Here is an 18,990-nt window from a genome sequence, read left to right as displayed (position 1 = left end):
TAAAATCTTAAAGGAGAACGAAAAGAAATTTAAAGAAATTCAAATAAAGTACAAACAAGCACAAAGAAATAAATAAGTTTAAGAAGTATAATTTCTCATATATATTAACTATATTCAAGCCCAAAGTGGCTGGTCCAAATTTCTAGACACTTTGCCTTACTTTCTTCTCTTTCAGTTTCCTGTTTTAATCCAAGTGGCAAATATAAACAGACCAGGAGGCACCTCAGTCCTAGATATACCACTTGCTATATGATCTTGGATAAACTATTTACCTTTTCTGGCATGGATCTCTATTTCTTCATCAATAAAACCTCTTAAGAGGTTGAAAATTATATGATTTTATTATCATCTACAAGTATCTGTCACACAAGTCAAGTCATATATCCATTCTCTAAGTACCTGAAAGACCTGTTTACTCTTTGTAATGTTGATCACTCTTAAGTGCCATGGTCCCTGCCTGTCTTATTTATTGCTGAATAACTGATGTATAGCAAATATTATCTGTAGAAAAAGTAACTGAATGAATGAATATTTATGCTTCTCTATACCACTATGAAAATCCTAAGATTGTTTCTTGAGTCCTAGGTCTCTCTTTACCTAACTACATATATAATAAGTATAAGCACAACAATGTATGCTTTCTTTCAGAAAAATTCCTGCTTTTGAAAATATTACTGCTCCCTTGAGTCAGGATTTGATGTCCCTTAGCAGCTGATGTTAGCCTTAATAACCTAAAAGGTCCACAACAATCTCATTTAAAGAGAATAATTCTTTTCACAAGCCAGAACTTAAAAAAAGACTTTAAACAAAACTTGATATTTTTTTTTTAGCAGAAACTTAAAAGTGTCACATCAGGATTTACAAAATAATTTGAGTTTTCAGACTAGGTTATCAGGTGATAGGATCCCTGAGTCTATGCCCCCAATCAGCAGAATGAACATATCAAAATACTGGAGAGAGAGAGAGAGAATGAGAGAGAGAGAGAAACATTTTGTAGAACTTGTTTACAACATTTGAACATTATTTCATGTGGAAGGTAGCAAGGCCATTATGCCTCTGAGTTAATATCTTGCTATTTTAGACACATATGGAATTATCTTTGTTTAATTTTCTATAATGTAAGTGGCATTTAGGTAAAAATCCCCATAAATGTTTGCAAACTATTAGACTGGAATACTAAATTTTAAGTTTTGCTATTTTTAAAAAGAAAATTCATAATAAATTATTTTACATAATAATCCTATCTCCTAAGCAACTATGAACAGTAAGTACAAATTTGATATTCCTCTTCTATTACTTATTTGTCTACAAATTATTTATAATTCTCTCTCAAAGAGATAGTTCTGAGTCTTTTTGGTCATCATCAGTTATTTTTTGGATCCCAACCAAACTATTTATCACTTTCTTAAATTGATGAATTGTAGACACTACATAATATTTTAAACAAGAAAAAACTTTTTAATGTTCCTCTAATGTATCTTTATAGAAATATGCTGTTCTTATAATCCTAGTGCTTTTTAAAAGTTAACTGTAAAATAATAATTTATTCTCTGAAACTTGGAATTGTTTTTCATAGAAACTAAGTATGAACAATGATGGTTATGTTTCTAGGATGGCTTGGAAAAGCACATTGAACCTATAATATATAGTACGAGAACACTGATAATATGAGAAATAGGGAAGGAGTTCTTGAACTAGTTCATGGGGGTGGGGTGAGAAGCCACTGATAACTTAAAAAAAAAATACTCAATCCTTAAATATCCAAAGAGATAGCTTTAATTAATCTAATCCCATTTAAAACAATTTTTCAGTGAATAAAACTTAAGAGGACACATCCAAAGGAAACACAAGCCAATAAAATTTTTGAAAAACAGAATAACATAACTTTAACATTTATTTTATTCATTTTGCCAACTAATAGGTTTGTTGTTTGACTACTTAACAAGGAGCAGCATAGCTTGGCTGAACATACTGGCACATGAAATATTCTGAATTCTAATTTAGTCTTTATACTGACTTTTCTACTGCCATGCTTTAAAAGGTCTGATCTTTCTGTATTTCTGTTTCTTTATGGGAAAGAAAGGGGATTTTTTTCCCATATCTTTCAATAATAAGATCAAAAACCTAAAAGTAATGTAAAGAATTTGGAAAATACAAAATAAAAGTCTGACATAATTTTCAAGGAACCACAAATTAAACTGAATGTTTTATTCTGCCGAGAAACTACTAAATTAGACACCACAACATTTAAGACACCAATTTTTGAATATTACAACTAATTACAGACAATACATATAATCACTAGAACAGTTAATACTTTTGAAAGTATGTGTCAGGCAATCTTAATGGAGCATATACACATACATATGTACACACACACACAAATATATGTGTATATATCTCTCTCTTATCAAATAGCCCTGAGGTGAACACAATTATTACACCTATTTTACTAAGGGGGAAATTAATGTCATACAGATAGGCAATGGTAGAATAAGGATTTGAATCCAGACAGCCAGGCTCTACAGCCCAGGCTCTTAACTTTTTTTTAATACTGCCTATTTAATGTGGGGAAACTAGACAAAGAAAATTAACTTATTTACATTTTATTTCACTCAATAAGAATTACCAAAAGCACTGCTGTAAGGTAGGAGTAGAATATTTAAATTAACAAAGTGTGACCATTTATTCAAATTTCTCTAATATCTTGAGTTCCACAATATTTATAGGTGCCCATTTTATTAGCTAAATGCAGGAAAGCAAAAAGATAAGAGTAGATCAGGTCCATGTGTAAAATTTCAGAGAAAGTTTTAAAATATTTTTAGGAGTAATGGATAATTTTATTTTTTTAAAAAGGGGAAAAATTTAAATTTAATTCATACGAAGATTCTGAAACATGGTTATTACTAATAATAGAAGGAGAGAAAGGAAATTAAATTTTAGTGAATATCCACAACATGCTAGGAATTCATATGCACTCTTTAATAGTCTCAACTCTTTGAGAAATGAGTCACTACACAAATTTTACAGATAATCCCAAATTCAGAACCTTAACAGCTCATCAAAGGTTGCATACTATACACCCAGAGCCAGTATTCAAATTCAGGACTGTCTCTGAACCTCTAAAAGTTGTTCCCTATTAATAAAAAAAGTATGGTTATCATTGATCATCTGTGAATACGCTAGTTATACTACAGCTTTGTAGTATATCTTAAATTCTGGAATTGTGATACCTCCAGCTTTGTTTTTCTTTCTCAAGATTGCTTTCACTATTTAGGTGGTTTATTTTTGTGAAACCATATAAATTTTAGTAATATTTGTTCTAGTTCTGGAAAAATGCTGTTGGTATTTTGACAGAGATTGACCTGAATCTGTAAATTGCTTTGGGTAGTATGGACACTTTAACAATATTAATTCTTCCAATCCATGAGCATGGGTTATCTTTCCATTTGTTTGTGTCATCTTCAATTTCTTTCATCAGTGTTTTATAGTTCTCAGAGTACAGGTGTTTCACCTACTTGGTTAAGTGTATCCCTAGGTATTTTATTCTTTCTGGTGCAACTGTAAATGGAATTGTTTTCTTAATTTCTCTTTCTGCTACTTCATTATTAGTATACAGAAATCCAACCAATTTCCAGTTATGGAATGAGTAAGTCATGGGAATGACAGGTAAAGCAGAGGGAATATAGTCAATGGTATTGTAATAGCACTGCATGGTGACAGATGGTAGCTACACTTGCAGTGAGCATTAACATATAGAGTTGTTGAATCAATACATTACGTACCTGAAACTAACATAATGTGTGTCAACTACACTCAGGTAAAAAATTAAATAGTTCACTCCAAATATAAAAAATATATAGAAATATACTATTAAATTCAGTATTTAATTTTAAGCATAAATTTCATAATCTTTATTTTCCAACATTACAAGGTTATAACAGTTTAAAATGGCATTTGTCTCACTTCTGCGTTTTTAACAGAATTTTTTGCATTGGTGCTTATAAGCAGTGACATTATATGAAGAATATACTTCTGAATTTTTTTTTGGTTGTTAAGAGGATTAAATAAGATAATGTATGTAAAATGCTTAGCAAAGTGAGTGGCAAAAAGTAAGCACTCAATACATGTTAGTGATTACTACTGTAGTAAAAAATCCTATCTAGCATTCTTTAATCATAATTGTTATGTTCCAAACTTAATTTGATAAAGGAACTTTGGTGGGGTATGTCTCATACCTATTAGCTTATCACAGAACTAGGGATCTCTGGAATACACTTCGACAGAAAGACAAGTTAGGAAGGTGTAAAACAAGAACACATCAATCCCTAAACAATTCCTAAGTGATTTTTCATTTCTGTTTAAAAGGTATCCTGACCCCCTAGAGTTATTAAATAAATTTAGTAAACCATCTTTTCAACACTAACAAGCTTCCCAAACACTTACGTTTTATGAATGAAATCATAAGTGTTCTGCTAGACACTGTATGAAAAATAAACCAATGCTAGTGATACTGTTTCATTAAGAATGTTCTATAAATTAGTAAAAAAGCAAGTGAATAAAGAAGCACTAAACTCAATTCTGTAGTTTTTAATTTTAGATGTTAACCTCTTTAGAAGCATGGTCTGCCATTTCTGAGAATTCCAGAAAGTTCAATTCAAGATCAACTGATGGATGACGCACTGGCAGAATTCATCAACCAACAGTAATGTGATGCAATCTTGTCTATTCAATGAATGCTTGCATATATATTTACGTCATCCTTGGTTGTCTTTGCGACATTTTGGTCTTAATAAAATTCAAGTGACTTAATCCACTTTTTGTAATGCTCTTTGTATTTGGGGTGTTTCTTGAACTTTTGGTTATTTTTTTTTAAAGATTTTATTTATTCACTTGAGACACAGAGATAGAGAGAGAGCATGAGCAGGGAGAGAGGCAGAGGGAGAAGGAGAAGCAGGCTCCCTGCTGAGCCAGGAGCCCAATGTGGGGCTCAATCCCAGGACCCTGGAATCATGACCTGAGCCGAAGGCAGATGTTTAACCATCTGAGCCACCCAGGCGTCCCGAACTTTTGGTTATTAATTAGATTATTACTTAACAGAAACTAGTGTTCAAAGAGGCTTAAAACTTAGAAGACTAACATGAATATATTTTATCAACAATATAAGTTTAATGGAAAATAACAATTAAAAATTAAATTTCTTCAACTTTGTCTTTAAAACTACTATTCCAATTGAGATACATCATATTTTCAAGGCTAATATTGAGGGCTGAAATAGTTAATGCAATTTTTTTTTTTTTTTTTTTAAAGATTTTATTTATTTATTTGAGACAGAGAGAATGAGAGACAGAGAGCATGAGAGGGAGAAGCAGACTCCCCGCCGAGCAGGGAGCCCGATGTGGGACTCGATCCAGGGACTCCAGGATCATGACCCGAGCTGAAGGCAGTCGCCTAACCAACTGAGCCACCCAGGCGCCCCTAGTTAATGCAATTTAATAATTTATAATTAATTCTGACTACATAAATTAATCTAAAAATAACCAAAATAAAGTTGTCATTATATTGTGATTAGTTTGTAATTCTGCTTTTCTTAAAGGAATTAAAAAAAATTTATATTCTAATAACATCAACACAAATATGCTCTAGATTCAGAACATCCAATTTGTGAATATTGTCTTCTACTCTGTCTGTCTTGGTTTGCTCTAGATATCACAATGTGATATATCCAGGTGCCAGTTAAAGGTCTTTTCAAGTTGTCCCACTGAATGTATCCCTTAAGATCGTTTGCTATGATATCCTACACCAGCCTAGCACACTTGCAGGCTTTTTCTTTTTCTTTATTATTTACAACTCAATCACACCCAGGATATTCTCTTGAATACATACATTCATTTTAATTCCCTTTCTTGCTTTTCTTTCCTCACCTCTACCTACTTATGTTTAAGGCACAATGTTATGGTCAGTACTTTCCACTGTTTTCTGTGTTAAAATGGTTTTATATGACCTGACCACCATAACCATGATTCTATGGGATAAAGTACTATGAGTTTTAAAGTGAAATAAAAATGAACTCTTATAGCACAACCCTTTTATAAGTAGTAGTTTTTGCACTGAGTATAAAGAATATTAGTCTAGGGGCGCCTGGGTGGCTCAGTTGGTTAAGCGACTGCCTTCGGCTCAGGTCATGATCCCGGAGTCCTGGGATCGAGTCCCACATCGGGCTCCCGGCTCAGCGGGGAGCCTGCTTCTCCCTCAGACCCTTTCCCCTCTCATGCTGTTTCTGTCTCTCTCTTTCTCTCAAATAAATAAATAAATAAATAAAATCTTTTTAAAAAAAGAATATTAGTCTAAGTATAAATATTAATCATAAGGATAAAGAAAGCATTGGCCTACAACATCTTGTAGTTTGATTCCTACATAAATCTCTAGCATTACCTTTTACCATGCACTTTCTAGTTCTTAAAATTTCTGTCATTCTGTCATTTAATGTTAGGTACTATGCTCTCTCCTCCTTAGTACCTTTGTATATACTATTCCTTCCTTCTAGAAAACTTTTCTCCCTTTTGATTAAGTTAACTAATATCAAGATTTCAGCTAACTAAACACTCCCCCCCCCCCAAAAAACAAAAACAAACTTCCCTTGATCCCACTGATTGGTTATTATTCTTCTTAAAGCCCTTATAGTAAGTACCATGTACCTCTCTACAGCAATTGGAATAGTTCCAACTTTGCATGTATTTATATGATTATTTAATTAATATCCATATCTCTAGGATAAGTCCAGAACAGCAAGATCCATGTCTATTTTTGGTTACTATTCCAGTGAGCACATAATAGGTTTCATCACATATTTGTTGGAAAAAAGACATTGGCAATCCCACTGGTAAAAAAAAGAGAGAGAGAGCAAGAGATAATGAATATGGAGTCAATGACCCCTACATAAGAGAAAAATCACTGATTTTTCAAGTGGAAACAACACAGAGCCATATTTGATAAACTCTTTAAAATTGACATTTTTCAGGAAAAAAAAGTTCAATTTGTGATGGTAGGAATGGGAGAATGGTAATTGACATGATGGGGCCAGGTGGAAATAAATTATGCCAGATGCAAATAAAACTTGATAAGTAAATGGAGAAAACATAAGCTATTCCTTTGTTATTTTTAGAATTTCTATATAAGATTCATAGTTTTAATTGTATACTATTTCCTATTGATCCTAGGGACCAACTTGGGTATTAATTTTAATTATAAAAGGAAAAAGAACCTCAGTTAGTATCCTTGGATAAAATTTTCCCGTTTTAACTACATAGTGTTTCATTTCCAACTCATTCAGAATATACTTGCTTTAGACTCTTGACAATTTTCCAGTTATAATTGCAAAGAACTATTCACTTCCTTATGTTTTATGCAAGTTATTTTTTCCCTATTTCTTTTCTGACCTGCATTCTTGGAAATAAAGTGTTAAAAACATAAATGCAAGGTATATTTTTCCTAACCCCTTTCTTAATTTACCAGGTTATTTTGAATTTTAATCATAGCTTCAAACTATTAAAAATAAGCTCCCCCATCCTCTCTCTGCATTGGAAGCTTTGTCTTAACTTGAATTACTCTCTCCTGAGCCAACCTACGATTTCTCCTCTACCTAAACTCTGATTAACTCATGTCCTCCCAAGAAGCCCACTGTGATTAACTCTACAGAATTCTAATTGCTTCTTTACTCTGCATATTTTCATACTCAGTTTGATGTTATTTTACAAAAGCTCCTGAAGTGTTTTTCAAGTACATATTTCAGACAATTTTAAAAAAAGACTTAATCTTAAAAACTTGCTTTATCTTTGTCTTCTATTCAAACCACTACCTGAATACAGAAAAATTATAAAAATGTTAAATGACTATGCCATCTGTATTTTGAGTGAGCATATAATCTGGAACACTGATTAAAATAATAAAAGTCTATCTTAGGTCCTACATATATCTTATCTCAGACTAAAACTCTTTTTGTCACCACTTTATGACTGACATTCTTCACCACCAGTTCCCTAGTCAATATTTTCCCAGGTAAGTGACAAGTGCATTTTGCAATAAGAAGCCAAATATTTCAAAGTCAGGATAGATTATATCCATTGTTCCTCCCTCAACTGACTATGTTTTCACCCTGTTAGATAAGATTAGATCAGTCTAACAGACTTTATTCTGTATCAAGCTATGATGATTGTTAGCTAATACTCAATTCTCTTCAAGGTATTCAAGGGATATATTCATGTGACAATTAGGGGACAGGACTGCAATTTTCCTGGATCATTCGTTTTCTCATTCTTTTAATACATAAGTATATTTTTCCATTATAAAATTACTACATGAATATAAACTTATTGTTAAAAATAAATCCAAGTAATGCTAAAGCATAAAAACCATAAGAATTCTTAATCTTCCAGCATCCCACTTACACACTTTCTGTAAACCAAGGATATAATTTGCTACATATTTTCCAGACTTTTTCTTAATGTATATTTACATAAACATAAGGCATATATCTTATACAACTTTTTATTTTATAAATATATATGCACATGGTATAACATATGTATTATATGTACATAAGTATATATTCTTATATAGTACATGCATATTATTCTCTGTGTGCACTTTTTTACATAAATGGGATCATAGTGTACATATTTTTTGTGACATGTTTTCATTTTAGCTTATCTTAGAGATCTTTCCATGTTTTTTAACTTACAAATCCAAATTTTGCATGGTTATGATTAGTTCTTATTCTCAGAGACCATAGGTAGAATTCTCTTTCTTATAAAATTTCAAAATAAATGAATCATTTCTTTCAGTGTCCAGGAAAATGAGTAGTGTAGATTTTTCCATTATATTTTAATTAAAAGCATTTTAGCAAGTAATCATTGAATTTAATATGATTTTTCATCTTTCCTTAAATGTTTAAACCTCCTATAAACTTGTATTTTAATAAAAAGTATATGTATGTAAAGAATGTAAACACTTAGTAATCAAGGTCCAAAATTAGTAAAAAGTAAAATTTAGTTTTATAAAAAGAGAAAGCAATATAATATAGCAAATTTGCCTACTCATTAGAAAAATTAAACACCTACACATATAACTCATTTTCTAAATCAATGAGGTAGATTGCACAAAAACAGTGAAGCTGCTGAAGAAATGTTTTTAAAGAATTCTTAACAGCTACAAAAAGAAAAAAAACTTTTAAAATAGTTTACCAACATACTTAGAACACAGAAACCACAAACAGCAGGAGCAGAAGACCAGAAAAGCAACATAAGATTAAATTAAAATCTGTATTATGTTGGTCTAGTCTCCTCCCATACATATAACACGGGAGTAATGTGATTGTTACTTTTGTTTTCTAATAGGCAACGTATTGCTATGCTCTTCAAACTGGAAACTGGAGTTGAATCAATTAGCTAACAAACAAATCTACTATAGAATTTACTAATTAAAAAAAAAACTAAACTGGGTCATTTAAATAAGATATGTAATAATATAAGCTGTTAGGTTTTATTATCAAAAGAAACTGCTGAAGGAAATGCTATACTATTTCTGGTAGAAAACAAGCTTCATTTTTAGACTTCTATGAAAGAATTAATGTTAATACCACCTAAATGAAAAAAGTATTCATAAGGAATGGCATGATTTAGGAAAGCCTATGGCTACACAAAATCATTGCCATCATTACTGCTGATATTTGTAGCTGGTATAAAGCTTTCTGATATATAGTGAACTGAACACTGCAGCTTTAATTGAAGTTTGAATGTTATAAACAGTTAGATGTCTGGCTCTGGCTTGCATTCTAATACCATCAGCAGAACAGAGATGGGAAGTATAAACAAACCTTTTAACTAGATTACAGTCTCTAAAATGGCCAAGAAATCCTTCAGCACAAACTCCTGTGCGACAAATGTGGGAGAAGGAAAATGATTTTGGAATAATGCGAAAAAATAGCCTCTACATTTCTGTCATTACTGGAACATGTATTTGACTTTCTAAATATCGGCTTAATATTCGTTAATGATAAACTTTACATTTAACTTTCCAAATAAGTAAAAATCCTTTTGATCTTACACAGCAGCTGTTTTTTTATATCAGTATATCCCAAGTAAAGAAGCTATTTAAAAATCAATACTTTTCTTTTGTTGAATGTGGAATACTTGCCTCCCCCAACATTAGTGACTGTATGTATACAGCCAAGATTATTTTTAGATAGTAGTAATATTAAGAATGTATGTATGGATTAAGTTAATCATTGGCCAACAGATCAGTAGACATTTCTGGACTCAAGGTATATAGAAAACAATAGCTTTGGATATAATGATGAATCTTAATATAATTTAGTATTCAATCAACCTTAAGAAACATTTTAGTTTTAGGTTTACTTCCAACTTTCAAGATATAGACTTGAAATTTTAAAAAGGGGAGCACAATAATGTAAATTTTAACACTAGCACCATACAGAAATTTTTCCTCTAATTGCCTGAATCTTGGTTGGTTGGCAAAGAACTCAGTGAAGCATGGATGTGCAAAAATTTTCACCATTGCAAGGCGGGTGACTGATTTATAGAACTCATTTTCATCTTTTAAAACAATATGTTCTAATAAATTACTCAATAACACAGATTTTAATTACAAGTCCTCTAAGAAAAGGTTATATAGGTCAACTGAAACAGGACTCAAATTAGAATTAGTCACATACAACTCTGAATGAAGTATATGCTTTTCACCAGGTATGATATCATTAGTGATTTTCTTTTCCATCATGTATAGCTACATTAGAAGATATACCTTAATATATGTTAATCCTAGTTCTCACCTTGGCTCTCTGAAAAATTATACTGAGTCATTCCAACTTCTGAAATCTTACTTGATATTACAGAAATACTTCAAACAGAAACAATGATGAGTTAGAATCTTTACTTTCAGCCTTTATCTTTAGGTATTGCCTTTGCCTATTAGGAATTACCTTCAGGTTATCTAAGGAAGTTGTTTGAGACCATAGACTTATTCTATCCCACCGATTACTGAGATTATTCGTTAAAGCAATAAAACCAATTTGTTATAAAGTTTCCTCTCTGAAATATAATAATTACAGAGAATAGTTCTTTATATTTAAAAATATATCCAAATTCTACAGGTCATAATGCATCGTCACATTATTTATAGAATAACGTAGTCAATTTATGCATACAGGATGAATGTGTATTTACTTAGGATGCATATGAAAATTACTTAACAACACAGAATTTTAAAAAATTACTCTTTTCTCCTAGAAGCAAATAATGTAAAAGCAAATCTGGTTAGCTGGGTCAAAATGTATTTTAATTCAGTAGCTGCTTTAAAGAATAACTGTATAATAAATCAGTGCCCGGCTAGCTCAGTCGGTAGAGCATGAGACTCTTAACTACATAATAATTTAGGCATCTAGGGAATCCAACATGTTGTCCATTCTCATACTAAAAATATTTTTGACTTTAAGTAGTACTAAAAAGAGTACACTAAACCTAATTCTAGATGTGTAATGTAGTAATTGTGAAAATTTTGTAAGATACAGGGTCTAGAAGATATGTATATATACATACCCAACCACTAGGCAATATATGTCCCCTCTGTGTAAAGGTTTTCCATTAAAACATTTACATTAAAATGTTTACAGTAAATATTCATTGGGTTACAAATTGTTAGAACCTTCAAACTTCACCTAACAAAATGCTTAATGTAACCCATGCAAGAGAAAGGAAGTTCAATATGTAGAAAGCCTAAATGTAATTTTTGCCATACAGAGAGAAGACTGACTTTATGTATACAGCTGACCCTTGAACAATGAGAGTGCTGACCTCTGGGCAGTTGAAAATCCCATATAACTTTTGACTCGCCTAAAACTTCATTATTAAAAGCCTAGTGTTGGCCAGAAGCCTTACTGATAATGTAGTCAATTTACATGTATTTTGTATGTTACGTGTATTAAATATTGTATTCTTACAATAAGCTAGAGGAAAAAAAAGTGTTAAGAAAATCCTAAAGAAGAAAAAGTATACTTACAGTACTGTAACAATTCTGCATATAAGTGGACCTGCAGTTCAAACCTGTGTTGTTCAAGGGTCAAGTGCATTTTATTTCAAGTTGCACACTGGTCTGGATCTATGTTCCTTATAAAGAACTGGGTTTGTTGATTGTTTTTCTTTCCTTATAAACTTTTAGAAATTTTCCAACACTCTATTAATAAGCCACTAGTAAACCTGTTATATGAAATGTAAAAAGAAAAGTTACTTTTGAGAAAAAAAAAAAAAACAACAACTTTAAGTTTGGAGAGTTTGGGTTTGGTTTTTTGGGGGGAATAATTTAATGAGATACTTCAATGAACAATGTTGATAACCTTCAAATAAAAGTATATATCAATAAAATACTAGTGGCTTATTTTACTAATGTTTACGACTACTTACTGACTGGTAAAAGCTATAGTGACCATGTTTTAAATTTAAAAAGTGTTATGAATTTACTGTGATTATTTTGCTGCTATATGTAAAATGCTGTTTTGTCACTAGTAGGTTTCCCCATTTGTAACATGGGAACAATGTTCAAAGTTCACAGGACCAGTAAATAGATACATTTATCACAGTGTTAAGCACTTATAATAAATGGTAACTATAATTATTACTAGAATAAAAAGTTAAGAATGAGTTTGAAAGAGATCAGAATTGACCTTCAGAAGTCTATGTACCTTCACAAGATACTGTACCAGCAAGAGAGTCCCTCCTTTCAAATTGTGAATCAATATTATTCTAAAAAGTACAGTTTAAGGGGGACAAAGAAAATCCAGGAAATTTCTCTCTAATATTTTTAAATTATATATGAAGGCCATGATAGGAACCAAGATAATATCCTTTGGTTTTGAAACATCCATACCTAAGAAATTTCCAAATCATTTTACTGAAGTTGTATCACATAATCAAGATTAAAAATTGCAACTAACTAATTTAGAGCTAGAACTGGAAAGTTTCTAATGAGGATCTTGGAGGAATTTATCTAGTGCATACTGAAAATTCCAAAACTCCTAAGTAGTATATACTGTAATTATTCCATGATAATTAAATTATTCTGTTAACTTAAACTATAGAAATTAACTAAATGATCAAAATGATGTTCCATGTCTTCCAAAGAACCATGAAAGATAACCTGTTATATGAAATGTAAAAAGAAAAGTTACTTTTGAGAAAAAAAAAAAAACAACAACTTTAAGTTTGGAGAGTTTGGGTTTGGTTTTTTGGGGGGAATAATTTAATGAGATACTTCAATGAACAATGTTGATAACCTTCAAATAAAAGTATATATCAATAAAATACTAGCAATGATAGCCACATAGACTAATTTTATGGTCTAAAATTAATGAATTATATATAGAATAGAAATCCCCAGAATACAGTATTAAGTGGAAAATTTTTCTTTATATTTTTCTATTTTAATAAAATACAACAAAATCCTTCTTAAACATGCATTTTTCCACCTAACAGTATCCATTTAGTTAATATAAAATTTATTTAGGAAAAAACATCAAAATAAAGTTATAACCAATATACTTGTGGAATACAATTAAAATATCTCTTCACATTAAACTGTAGGGACCATCCTTGTTTCTCAGATGCCTAGCACAATGCCTGAAAGACAGTAGATGCTCAGTAGATGTTTAATGAATACCTAAGTACAATCTGTTTTGCACATACATTCAAAGTCCAGACAAGTCTGCAAAGGTACATAAGTTGGACATAGGCTTTCTGGCTGACTTCATGGGGTCCCAGTGATGACTAGGAGTAAATCTTCATATCCATAGAAAACTGGAAAGTTGGTAAGTGTCTGGGTAAGGACCAAAAAAACAAAGTCAGGGAAACATGTCACCTAAGTAAAGTTGCTTTATAGAGCTGGTAAAAGTGGCCTAATCATTCCAATAACCTATTGTACTAGTCACTCAATGAAATGAAATTTAAGTGTATCTTGAACATTTGCTAGTATATTTTAATTGGAATTTTTTTGAAATCTCTTATTAAAAATAAATTACTTTTGTTAAATTGCATCCTGTACAAGGATTAAAGGGAATATGTTTTTACTTTCTATAAGTACTATATTGTTAATGGGATTTAATTTGGCTAACAGAAAAAGTGAGAGCTACAGTCAAAATAAATTTAAAAATTCACAGTAGTGGAGAAATTGTAGCAGGGAGGAGAGGAAAGGAAAAAGGAAGAAAGGAAAAGAATCCTACATATGGGAGTAAAGAAATTCAAATATGCCTAACTCTATTATCAATTATGACAAGCAACCAGTAGGGCCTCCTATGCACCAGACACTGATATGAGGGACACTGACACTGCTATGAGGGATATAAATTGTTAACAAGACAAAAATCCTTAGTCTTAAGTGGTTCACAGAACAAGACTAATAGGTAAACATTTATAATACAATATGCATCATATATATATATCTTTAATCAAAGAGTAATAAGTGTATTTACTGATTAATTAGAAGTACAGAGAAAAAATAAGCATCCGGGAAAGCTGAAATAATTCTCAAAATAGTAACTATCCAGAATGAGAGAAATCAGTACCTCTTAAAATAACAACAAATAACTGAATTATAAATAGACAAAATTTTGGCTTAAAGCGATTTACCTAAATATTCTTAAAACAATATGCCTCCATATAAAATCCCTAAGTGCTATACACAAAACTGTGAATGACAGTTTCATTTCCGACAAAAGAAAATGAGGTGGTATAGCATAGAGAATGTTAAGAGAGCTAAGTTCTCTGGTCCACGCTCTGCTCACTTAGAGGCCTTGGAAACTAGGCAAGTTCCTCAAGCTCTCTGAAATTCAGCATTATGTTAAATGAAGAGCTGGATAAAGTGACCTCCAAGATATCACACAGATGAAAATTACAATCCTAAAATGTATTAATATTTAAAAAATAAGCCATAATAAAAAAGGTTTTCTAAATATAAATCATTATCCAACTTAGAAGAAGTCTGGAATTCTCAAACCATACAGAGTTACCCTAGGAATGGTGGGATAAAGGAATGTTTTCAAAAGAAAAGCAGACATAAATTAAGTAAAGGTATTATACTCAAGGCTGTAAATTTTCACTCAGCTGCCGACGGGCAACTACCATCCAATTATATACACAATTTGCTTTCCTTAAAATTGATTTCTTCACTAAGTTCTACTTTCTCCCTCTTATGTTAATGTTGCTGAGGAATTAGGGTGAGGACGAGAAATCCTAGGTAGACCTGAAATAGTAGTATTGATGTTGGGAGAAAAACTTGAACTTGACACAGATTTCTGCTGAAGTGCACCAATTACACCTCAGAGAAAGGTAAGGAACTGTTCAAACTGATGACAGAAAGGAGGGAAACAAGACCATATTGTTTACTGCTACACAGCTTTTTCCCCCTGTGTCTAAATGTCTACTTTTGCACACAGTAACGAAAATTTTACAGAACAAGTTTCTACATTTGCAGTGCGTTTCTGCCACTAAAATAGAAGCATATTATGTTTTGGCTTTACCATCAAGAAAATAAAAAATTAAAAGTATTACCATGTTTTAATATTTATGTCAATTATCCATCTAGATTTGTTTCTTCAATCCTTTCTATTTGATCAAATTGCTGTTTTCATACTACCAGTCTGATCATAAAATTGCTGCTGTAATTTACAGAAGAATATTTTTTGCTGACATAAATTATGGGATCAGAGATACCAATGCAGTTACAAAAAAGGGTGTGTGTGTGTGAGAGAGACAGAGAGAGAGAGAGAGAGAGAGAGAGTGGTGTGTGTGAGAGAGTGTATATATGAATGTGTGCATCCATCTTCAAGGAAAGAATAAAGAAATGTATGTATGAAACAAAATGCCACTCTCCAATGTAAGCCCTAGTAAAAGGCCTACATTGGAAACATACTTTCTAGCATTTGTGAAATAAAATACAGCACTGAATTTGAAAGCCATAGTGATTTTTATGAAGACTGTTATTCTATAAACCTAAACCTGGATTTATCTTTCAATTTATGTCTAACTACAATGAATATACTAACTACGACTTCATGATTTGACTCATGAAAATATATTTTAGAAATCTGTCTCCTTTTACGTACAGTGAGCAATTTGGTTCAGTACCCCAAGAGATGAAAAACTCATCTCAATTTACAACACTAAATAAATAATTCAGTTAAAACTGAAAGTGGTACCAATCCAGCAAACTATTGATGGAGAGGTTTGGCCTTCCATGAAGCCAGAACAACATAAAGTTTTCAATGGGGATTACTTGTTCAGACAAGTTACAAAGGTCAGAAAAATACCCAGATTAATTAGGAAATAGCTAATATTCTCGTCTTATGGAAAATAAACATCAAGAACGTATGTAGGAAGAGATAATACCGGTGGTATTTAAACTTTGAGCATTTTAAGCTTTGAACTTTACATGCTGATATATGAAACAAATTAACAAAACAAGCAGTAATACAAGTCAAAACCTAACCAAAGGCCTCTATCAACTAAAAATTTGAAATCTCTCATGCAAGTCAGACACAACAACAACAACAAAAAAGGATAATTAAACCCAGAAAGCAAAAACCAATCAAGTCTGTTCCAACACTGAAGTCAATTTCCAAATCACATACAGAACCAAAAAGGGGAAAAAACACTCAGGTCTACAAATGGATAAGCAGTTCCAATACAATCCAGATCCCGACATTTTCCCACTCAGAAACAAATGCAGTGGAGCTTTTCCTGGGGAAAAAGGAAAAAAGCTCTCCAAACGAATTTTTTCAAGTGACATCTAGAAAGTGTGCCTCTTTCTGTCTCTTTCCCTGGCGCCTCATTGGAGGAAGGAGGGGGTTGTTTTTGTGTTCTCCCCCACTGGAGCAAGACACAATCAGATGTTAGCTGGAGAAGAGAAACCACTTTTGACAACAGCAAATAAAAATAAAAGTGCCCTTCCTCCTCTGACAGGATGGGCACCCACCTCACACACCCCTCCCCACTCCAACCCCTCCTTCACTCCCCCCCCCCAGCACCACCCCCTCCTCACCCCGGAGCTCCACTGCGTATGTGGTTTGGTGCTACTGCTGCCCCGGAGTTAAAGTCAGAGCCAGAGGAAGGCAATGAAACCCCCACAGACACACTTACCTTTCCTGCCCCCCACTTTTGAGTGCCTTCCCTGGAGCTGTGGAGGATGACACAAAGGGTAATAAAGGGGGGGGAGTGGAGGAGGAGGAGGCGAAGGAGGAGGAGAGCTGGGGAAGTGGCTGCTCCTGGGTGTAGTGAGATGTCTCCAGCCAGGGCCAAGCAGCAGCAGCAGCAGTAGCAGCGGCAGCAGCAGCAGCAGAGAAGGGTCTGTGTTGCTAAGAGGCTTTTGGTCTCTTTCTCTCCTCCTCTCACGGCCAAAGAGGAGGAGGGTGGAGGGGGCTCGGGAGGGAGGCTAGTGGAGGGGTGAGGGGGTAGGAGTCGTGGATGGGGGTTTTCGAAGAAGAAGAAACTCCTTCTTCTTCTCTCTCAGGCTCAATCCCCCTCTCAGGTCTCAGGGCTGGAGGGTGGGGGAAGGAACTCAGCCGCCTTCCCCCCACCCCCCTCAATTCAAGGTTGAAGTGGGGTAAAATTAGTGTCCTGTCCCTTTAAAAATAGAAATAAAAGGTGCCCCCCCTCTGCCACTGCCTCTCTCTTCATCATCAGCTGCTGCTGCTGCTGGGGTCTCTCTGCTGGGGGGGGAGGGGGGTTCGGGTAGAAGAGACGGGAGGCACTCACTGCGCATGCCCCTCCCTGACGGGAGGCTGGTTGGTTGAAGGCAGGAGGAGGGGGAGGGGAGGAAATGATACGGTTTCCCAGAAGGCTCCGAGGCACTTGCGACCCGGAAGACATTGTAGCAGGGGGTAGAGGGGCGGGGGCGGGGAGTAGGAGGAAGTCGCTACTCTTTAACACCCCCTGCCCCCTCCTCTTTCCTAAGGGAAAGTGGATGAACGGAAGTGGGCGGGGACGGAGACGCAAGTAGGTCACGTGTTGGGGCGGGGTGGGAGACGCGGTGCGTGCGCGGGGAATGTCGGGAGTAGTGGTGTACCGTTGGCAGTAGCAGGTGAAGCTGAGCGGACTACGCGGCGAGCGGCGCCTGTGAAGCGGTTCCCGTGGTCGCCAAATTCCTGCTCTGCCCTGATAAGGGCAGACTTTTGTGTGAGAGGTAACATGGGGTAGGCTGGCCTCAGAACGAAGGCCAAGGTCGCCAGGGCGAAAGGCGAATCGAAAAGAATGAGGACGGAAGGTTGCGGAGACTGGGAATGCGGGAAGAGGGCAGGCTTGTCTAGGCCAGGCAGGCCCCTTCTGTCTCGTGGTCTTCCTGTGAGGCTGCCAACAAATCCCTGAAGTCTGCAGGGATTCCTCAAGAGAGTAGATCTCTGGTGGGGTGTTGACTGCACCCGGTGGTGGTGAGGAATTTGATGGTCCTGCTTCTAAAGAGAAATGGGATCAGAGATGACTCTGTTGACTGTTCAGCTCAGAGCAGGGGGAGAGAAAAGCTCCATGTGTGAATTTTGACAACTTCTGGCATGGGATGCCTTACTTGCATTGGGTATTATGACCATCATTCCTTAACTTTGCTATGCTCCCTGGAATTCTGGAGTGGTTTTGGGGAGGAGGGAGCAAGCTGAGAAGTCTTGAATGGAATTTGCCTCCCATATCTTGGCGTTGTTGATGCAACACAATGCCTAGGCTTGTTCTCAGAAAGGGATATGGGATTGTGTAGTCCTTGATGTTTATAGTCCTTGATGTTTATAGAGAAGGGACATAAAATTTTCCTTTTCTGTAGTGTAGATTAGAGATTTTTAAATGGATATTTTGTTTTAAATTTCTTTGGTTACTAGTCTCGGATTTAGAGCCTTTGGTTTCTCAATTAAATACCAACTATGTTTGCTGGAAATGTTTCCCTCAT

General features: G+C 34.1%; 2 protein-coding genes across 23 annotated transcripts in view; one reads left to right on the top strand and one right to left on the bottom strand.

Moving 5' to 3' along the window:
- MBD5 (methyl-CpG binding domain protein 5) overlaps positions 1–17,341 on the bottom strand; it is a 440,770-nt gene extending 423,429 nt beyond the window's left edge. For all 10 annotated transcript variants that reach the window (XM_064586492.1, XM_064586493.1, XM_064586491.1 and 7 more), the window contains exon 1: positions 17,202–17,341. The gene's annotated coding sequence lies outside the window, so the exon portion shown is untranslated. The remainder of the gene's footprint in view (positions 1–17,201) is intronic.
- Positions 17,223–18,990, top strand: part of ORC4 (origin recognition complex subunit 4) — a 94,942-nt gene continuing 93,174 nt past the window's right edge. For 5 of the 13 annotated variants that reach the window (XM_064586503.1, XM_064586510.1, XM_064586509.1 and 2 more), the window contains exon 1: positions 18,086–18,243. The gene's annotated coding sequence lies outside the window, so the exon portion shown is untranslated. Of the gene's footprint in view, positions 17,407–18,032; positions 18,057–18,085; positions 18,244–18,990 lie in introns of those variants that run through there. The other 8 variants (XM_064586508.1, XM_064586507.1, XM_064586500.1 and 5 more) reach the window with 4 other exon arrangements.

This window comes from Mirounga angustirostris, unplaced genomic scaffold, assembly GCF_029215605.1.
Source record: "Mirounga angustirostris isolate CCGP_5_RB_7025 unplaced genomic scaffold, mMirAng1.0.hap1 SCAF_3, whole genome shotgun sequence".
NCBI classification, from domain to species: Eukaryota; Metazoa; Chordata; class Mammalia; order Carnivora; family Phocidae; genus Mirounga; species Mirounga angustirostris.
This window is presented reverse-complemented; position numbering and strand designations above follow the sequence as displayed.